The 7,956-nt window shown below is 23.2% G+C and overlaps 1 protein-coding gene across 1 annotated transcript in view; it reads right to left on the reverse strand.

Moving 5' to 3' along the window:
* The window catches only part of LOC111613890 (synaptogenesis protein syg-2-like), a gene marked incomplete at both ends in the record, with an annotated part of 71,372 nt that overhangs the window by 62,628 nt on the left and 788 nt on the right, over positions 1–7,956 (reverse strand). The window lies entirely within an intron of this gene.

The following is a 7,956-nucleotide window of genomic DNA, read 5'->3' on the forward strand; positions in this document are numbered from 1 at the left end:
GGTCATTTTTTGACCGATCGCCGTACTTTTCCTCTGTAATATAGCAGCCGGAAAAGTAATAAAAGTTACAAAAATTGATTTTTGAAGAGTGATCTTTTGAAATTTTTCATAAGCTGTATTTCTCTTATAAATTCAATTATATTTTTTTATTTTTTACAGTAGTTATATATCAATACATTCAACTGTAATATACTGAAAATTTCAATTTTATGTATTATATTATTTGCAGGTCCATTAAAACTGTTTTTCCATTTGTTAACATCATTATTAAATGCGTTGAGCATCATGGGATAAAAGATAGGGAATGACGCGCTTACTTTTCTGTATCATATTCGACAATCATATAACTATTGATATACCTTGTATAAGAATTTTCCCATGTTATAAATTATTTTTATAATAAAACTGCAAAAGTACTTGTTATAATTTTATCGAAGATAATATTTCCGAAATTTTCTGGATCAATTTTATTTTTATATTGTAATATATTAAAATATACTATACTTTTTGTTTGATATCACTATTATTATACTTTTTATATTTTGAAATAATTTATCAATGAACTTAATAGAGTTTAATTCATAAACAATTACCCGCTAAATAACTTTCAATATTGAAATAAAAATGAATTCGACGTTATTATAATCGAAATTTTAATTGTAGTATTCTAAAATTAAATTGATATTTAAGAATTAATTCTTAAATGTTAAAATAATTTGCTTACTTTTGTCCTATTTGTTAAAATTTTACATTTATTTTTTTCACATTTTAAACTCCGGCGATACAATTTGTAAGACATCTTTCAAGACTTCTAAAAAAAACAATTTTAAAAATTTCTGACATCAATAATTTAGTTCTGTCAATGTAAAATAGTATACGTCGCATAGTGTATTTACACTAATATATGTACTTATATAGTAAACTTATGCAACTATAATTTTTCACATTTCACCTTAATAGAACAACAATAAATAGAAAATATGAAAAATATTTAATTATATATTTTCTTGGCCTTTTAATTCGAAAACTTAAATACGCAGTTATAAACATATTAATAAATGATCACAAAATGTAGTATTCTGAAAAGCATTCTCAACAGCTAGAGCAAATCACACTTCTCATAATATATAAATAAAAATATACGTCAGCGTAAACTCTATATCATTGAGAATCCAATCATAGAAAAGCCATTTTGTATAGTAAATGATATCTTCATCAAATAAGAGTACATGTGACACTTATATCATTCTATTGTGTACAGTACATAATAGAACAAATATAGAATACGCTGTTGGGAATGAAAGGTCTAAATTGAGTGTATCAAACTAAATTCAATCAAAATATATACTGAAATGCAATCATCTAAACTTAGTGAGGCAACAATACAGATCGCTTTCATTTTTTACATCGCTTTCAAATCTCGGAAGTTATTTTTTTCTTCGGTATTTACAGAAATCTCTGAAATGAGATGTTCTGTTGAAGAATCTCTATATTTTCCTGCTACAAAGCATTTCTAGACTTTTTAATAAGACTCATTTTACATTTAAATCTTTTTTACTCATTTTTGTATAAGGATTGGATAAACCCTACTTGTATTAGCAGCATCAATTTTGTATGGTTAGATAATAAAAGTAAAAATTTGTATGATATTTAATATTAAAATTATAAAATTGTAAAATTGGATAAAAAAAGATTGTTTGTGTTATAAATGTAGAGCAATGTAATTAAGATTGGTAAATAATTCATTATACACTTCGAATATACTTAAATATGAATATAAATAAACAATAGAAAATTTCTTATAGCTATCTTTTAATTGGGTAGCTATAAAAATTAAGTATAACGTCCTTGTTATAATAAAAATTTAAATTCCTACGTAACATTACATTAAAATAATATAATTTGCAAAATAAAAATGTAGGAAACAATTCTTTTAATGAAGTAAATTTAATAGAAAACTTCATCTTATTAATTCATTCAGTAAAAATAAGTTTATATTATATAATACTTATCAAATTTTTTATTTCTCTTTAAATTGTTTTCAAATTAAACTAATTTATTTGAGTGCTAAAATATTTTTACCTTATTTAGTTACATAATAACATACCACAGTGCTTAATAAGTATCATTTTGTCGATTTCGAATAAATCACATTAAAGAAAATTAAAACTAAAGCACAAATGGTAAAATGTGGAAAGACAGATGAATTTGTTAGATGTTTTTATGACTAACGATACCTTAATGTGTAAAACATTTTATCACTTCAAGAAAATTGGTTGTTAGATACTAATCTTCTGTAGTTCTTACAATTACTTTTTGTTATTTGCACAATTGTTTTCTCTTCATCTGGTTAATCTAAAAACGTCAATACTTCTTGCAAAACAGTACACGGAAATCAAAATTTAAGTCAAACACTAAAGAAAAAATAGGCGTGTCTATATTTTACCCATATTTTTTCATTAAATTTAATATGATTAATTTAAAAACTGTTTAAAATTACACTGTATAACTTTTTATTAAATGTTTTTTAATATTTTAACGGAATTTTAAACTGCTATTTGCTTTCATTAAGCTATTTACATTTTAACATTTTTATTTTTATTTCTTATAATTTTGTTCTAACAAAAAAAAAAATGAATATTTTTTTACTTTACAAAATACGTTTAAATACTCGTATATATCACAGGAACTTATAATTTTAATATTTGCTTTATATTTTTTCATCTCTCTAATTTTTTAAATGCAAAAAGCACTCACTAAATGAAAAATACCTAAAAATTATTCTGAACTGATTTGTTTATAATAATTTTTTTGGTAAAATATTATCTTGAAGTAAATAAGAAATTTTTTCTATACAAGAATATATTTTTTTAAAAGTACTTTGCAATTACTCTTGAAAATAAGTAAAAAATATAGTTAGCCTATACATGTTTTTTTAAAACAATAAATAGAAAATAATTTTAATATTTATCTTAATAAATAAAAATAATTTCACATGAAATTAACAGGAGAAAGCACGAAGATTCTTTATCTTTCTTCTTTCTACGTCCTTTTCACACCTCAGAATAAACAGTCTCACTGCGGAGTCGACCATTTATTGTAGACTCATCCATCTTAATATGTAAAACATGTAAAAATTTTTTGGCAGCAATGGCTAAAATCGTAAATGTATATATAACTATATATATTAATATTAGTAAAACTAGTAAGTAGTTAGGCCGATAAGTACATTTAAAATTTAAAAAATAATTTAAAAAATCACAACAAATTAACAGAAGACAACACAGCGCTTCATCTTTCTTCATCCTACGTCTTTTTCATGCCACAGGAACAAAGATTACACATTTACGATTTTAGCTAATGCCAACAATTTTTTTTTACATTTTACATATTGAAGAAAATAAAATACTACGGTAAAAGGTCGACTCCGTCGTGAGACTGTTCTTAAGATGGAAAAGGACGTAGGATGAAGAAGGATGAAGCCCTTTTTTCTTCCGTGAGAAATTTTTTAGATTTTCTTGTAAACTTTAAATGTTTTCCAGGTTGTTTACTAGTTTTATTAATGTTAAAAAGAACTAGAACGTATTATAATAGGTGGGAAGAGATAGTAAGTGTTTTTATGAAAAATAAAGAAAGAAAGAAGTAAATATATAAAGAATTCTCGACAATCTGAAAGAAAAATAATTGACTCTAGGAATCGAAAAGATTGACCATCTTCATCTAGAATAAAAATATTTATAATAAAACTTTTAGATAGAAACATCGCATGGATTATAGGAAAATTATGTAGAAACATCTATATCATTACTAAATGTCTATAAATGCTGAATATTTTGCATTATTATAAATTATTTCACAAATTAATTGTTTTTATTAATTACTTCGAAAAAAGTTAAGTTTTCAAGTAGACAAAAATGAAGATCAATGATTCTAATTCTTTATATTTGAAGAAGTCTTGAAGAAGTGAAACTGATTCGAAACTTGGTATTGCTTGAAGCATACTTCACCTATTATCTATAGAGGAATTTAATTCTGATTCGTTCGATGAATCAATGCTCTGTTTTCATAAGCTGTATTTCTCTTATAAATTCAATTATATTTTTTTATTTTTTACAGTAGTTATATATCAATACATTCAACTGTAATATACTGAAAATTTCAATTTAATGTATTATATTATTTGCAGGTCCATTAAAACTGTTTTTCCATTTGTTAACATCATTATTAAATGCGTTGAGCATCATGGGATAAAAGATAGGGAATGACGCGCTTACTTTTCTGTATCATATTCGACAATCATATAACTATTGATATACCTTGTATAAGAATTTTCCCATGTTATAAATTATTTTTATAATAAAACTGCAAAAGTACTTGTTATAATTTTATCGAAGATAATATTTCCGAAATTTTCTGGATCAATTTTATTTTTATATTGTAATATATTAAAATATACTATACTTTTTGTTTGATATCACTATTATTATACTTTTTATATTTTGAAATAATTTATCAATGAACTTAATAGAGTTTAATTCATAAACAATTACCCGCTAAATAACTTTCAATATTGAAATAAAAATGAATTCGACGTTATTATAATCGAAATTTTAATTGTAGTATTCTAAAATTAAATTGATATTTAAGAATTAATTCTTAAATGTTAAAATAATTTGCTTACTTTTGTCCTATTTGTTAAAATTTTACATTTATTTTTTTCACATTTTAAACTCCGGCGATACAATTTGTAAGACATCTTTCAAGACTTCTAAAAAAAACAATTTTAAAAATTTCTGACATCAATAATTTAGTTCTGTCAATGTAAAATAGTATACGTCGCATAGTGTATTTACACTAATATATGTACTTATATAGTAAACTTATGCAACTATAATTTTTCACATTTCACCTTAATAGAACAACAATAAATAGAAAATATGAAAAATATTTAATTATATATTTTCTTGGCCTTTTAATTCGAAAACTTAAATACGCAGTTATAAACATATTAATAAATGATCACAAAATGTAGTATTCTGAAAAGCATTCTCAACAGCTAGAGCAAATCACACTTCTCATAATATATAAATAAAAATATACGTCAGCGTAAACTCTATATCATTGAGAATCCAATCATAGAAAAGCCATTTTGTATAGTAAATGATATCTTCATCAAATAAGAGTACATGTGACACTTATATCATTCTATTGTGTACAGTACATAATAGAACAAATATAGAATACGCTGTTGGGAATGAAAGGTCTAAATTGAGTGTATCAAACTAAATTCAATCAAAATATATACTGAAATGCAATCATCTAAACTTAGTGNTATAAAAGAATTTTGATTTATACAAGTAATAAAAAGTTTTAAAACGAATAATATTTGGAAGAGCAAAGATTCAGTTTTCAGGAGTTGGCACTAACTTGGACCAATGCCATCGGCCTACAGGCATAGAATGCCTTGTATTGAACAAAAATAGATCAAACCAGTTCGATTTCGAAAAGCTCCAAACTAGTTCGAAGCCAAAGGCGATTGATCCATAAAATCTAAACTTTGAAATCTAAAAAATCAAATATTTAAAGATTTAAACTTTCATAGTTTAGAATGAATAATCTTGATAAATGAATTGATAATCTTCAATTGATAAATTAATTTAGCTTCATATTAATTAAATACGTTCTTCATAAAACCTTAATATATTTTATAGTATACTTTTAAAAGTTTTTAAAGTTAAATTTAATAAATCCTATAATTGTTCTATTTAAAAAATGAATTTTTTTAGAATGAAATATTCAAATCATCATCTAAACTTACTACTATTAAACAACCGTAATACAAAACAAATGAAATGAATAATAAATATCTAATTAATTAAAACAATTTTCATCTAAATATATTTTTAAAAAATAATTTTTATACACACAATAAGTTTTAAGATATTTGCAAATACACTTTTTAAATAAATTATTTTAAACGTGAAGACGATTTAAAATCACTTTAAAACATAAATTCCCTTAGGTAGAATGGCGTAACATATGTCATCTACTTATCTTTCCCTCTTAGATATATTTCAAATAAATCGTTTACTCGTAGAAACAATACGTTTTTCAAACTAAGCAGAGTTATATCGATCGTTTCATGTGGAATTTGTGGATATACAAAAGTGATTGATCTATCACTTTAAGACTTGCTTACTATTAAATAAACACCCTTTGAAGTAATTAATTTACTTTCTTAATAAACTTATACATTTATCTCTTAGAATAATAAATAGTTTGTAATGTAATTCCGATGTAATGATTAAATATTACTGTTTTGGGGCTTCATATTACACGATTTAATTAACTTTAAGAAATTTATTGTGTTCTATTTCAATTTATATAATGTAGTTTTATATAAATAATTCGTTAATTTGTGTTTAAAATTAACTTAAAACTTACAAGAAATAATCTGTTGTATTCAACTTTAAAATTTAGATAAATAATAATTTTATAAAATAAATATTTTTAAATAAATAAAAGTTTCACGTTTGAATTATAACTGTATATCATACCCAAGGATATTCTAAACATTCTCATAATTTTTTACTTATAAATAAATCAAGTTTATTACATTTACTTGTGAATATTTTTTAAAGTTTGTAATGATTTTTGATGAAAATGTGAATATCTGTTAATCTAATTTTTTCTACGAAAACATTTTAATAAAATAGTTTAAAGCAGATATTATTCTAAATTATTAAAATATTTTATCTTATGTTATTAAGTTGTTTTTAAATCGTCGAACTTAAATTATGTCATCTTAAAGCAACTTTTGTAATGTTTCTAAGTAATAACGTATTTAAGTTAAGACAAAAATTTGATATTCACAATGGTTAATAGATTTTGTGCCATCTTAAATAATAGTAACGTTAAACATATCATATTTAAAAAATATTTGAAACTGACTTATAAAGAGTATTTTACGCAAAAGAGGAGTTACTTGTCTGTGCAATTATCGTAAATATATTATCATGCTTTCTTAAAACATTTATCTTAAATTTATGTTTAGACATATTTAGGCCTATATATAAAATAAAGATCATTGTGCTTATAATTTTTGTCGAGATTTTTTCAGAAAATATTCTGTTTGTGTTAAAAAGAAAGTCTGGCTTTAAAAAAGAGAAATGGTTAAAAGGAAATGGCTCTTTTATTGTAGAGTGTTAAGTCAATCGTCCGTAGCAGACAGAAATAAATTCTTCATGTATAAGAGTTGGCAAAAAGCCCGAAAAAATAATTGAAACATTTTAAATGAATTATTAACTTTTAGATATATAAGATATATTTTAGAAAAAAGTATGAATATATTTATATATCTATTTTTAGCTTCATAAAATTATCTTAAATCATAATAAAATGAAGATCGTGTTTCGATTGATGAAAAAGAAAAATGATATCGATAAAATCGCTATATTAGTAAAACGAAAACAAAGAATTTAATGAACTAACTCATTTAATGAAATAGTATTTTTATTCAATAGAAAATTGCCTATTTATATGACAAATTTAGTAAATACTCTCGTTATTTTAACTTTAAATGTGTCAGCCATAAACTGAAATGGGTAAACAATTTTCTTAAGTTCCAAGATTTTTCTATAGAATGTTAAGCGATTAGAAAGTAAAGTAAGACAGGTAATAAATTTCCTTTACTTATCTTATATATTCTTTTGACACGATAACTTATAAAATAGGGCTCAAACAGATTTAAATTAGGGATATGATGGGATCATGTTGTGCATTTACAAAAGCCACTAAAACAAACCAATATATTACGAATGATTAACTTCTTTCTCGTAAATTCCCCCATATCATTGCTATTATTATAGAATATAATTTATTTGCATTTTAAAATTAATTTAACTCTTATTTTACTAAATAATGTAATGTAAATTGTTAAAATTTGTAACTTTATAA

This window comes from Centruroides sculpturatus, unplaced genomic scaffold (genome assembly GCF_000671375.1).
Source record: "Centruroides sculpturatus isolate CEXI.00-Female unplaced genomic scaffold, Cexi_2.0 scaffold2075, whole genome shotgun sequence".
NCBI lineage: Eukaryota > Metazoa > Arthropoda > Arachnida > Scorpiones > Buthidae > Centruroides > Centruroides sculpturatus.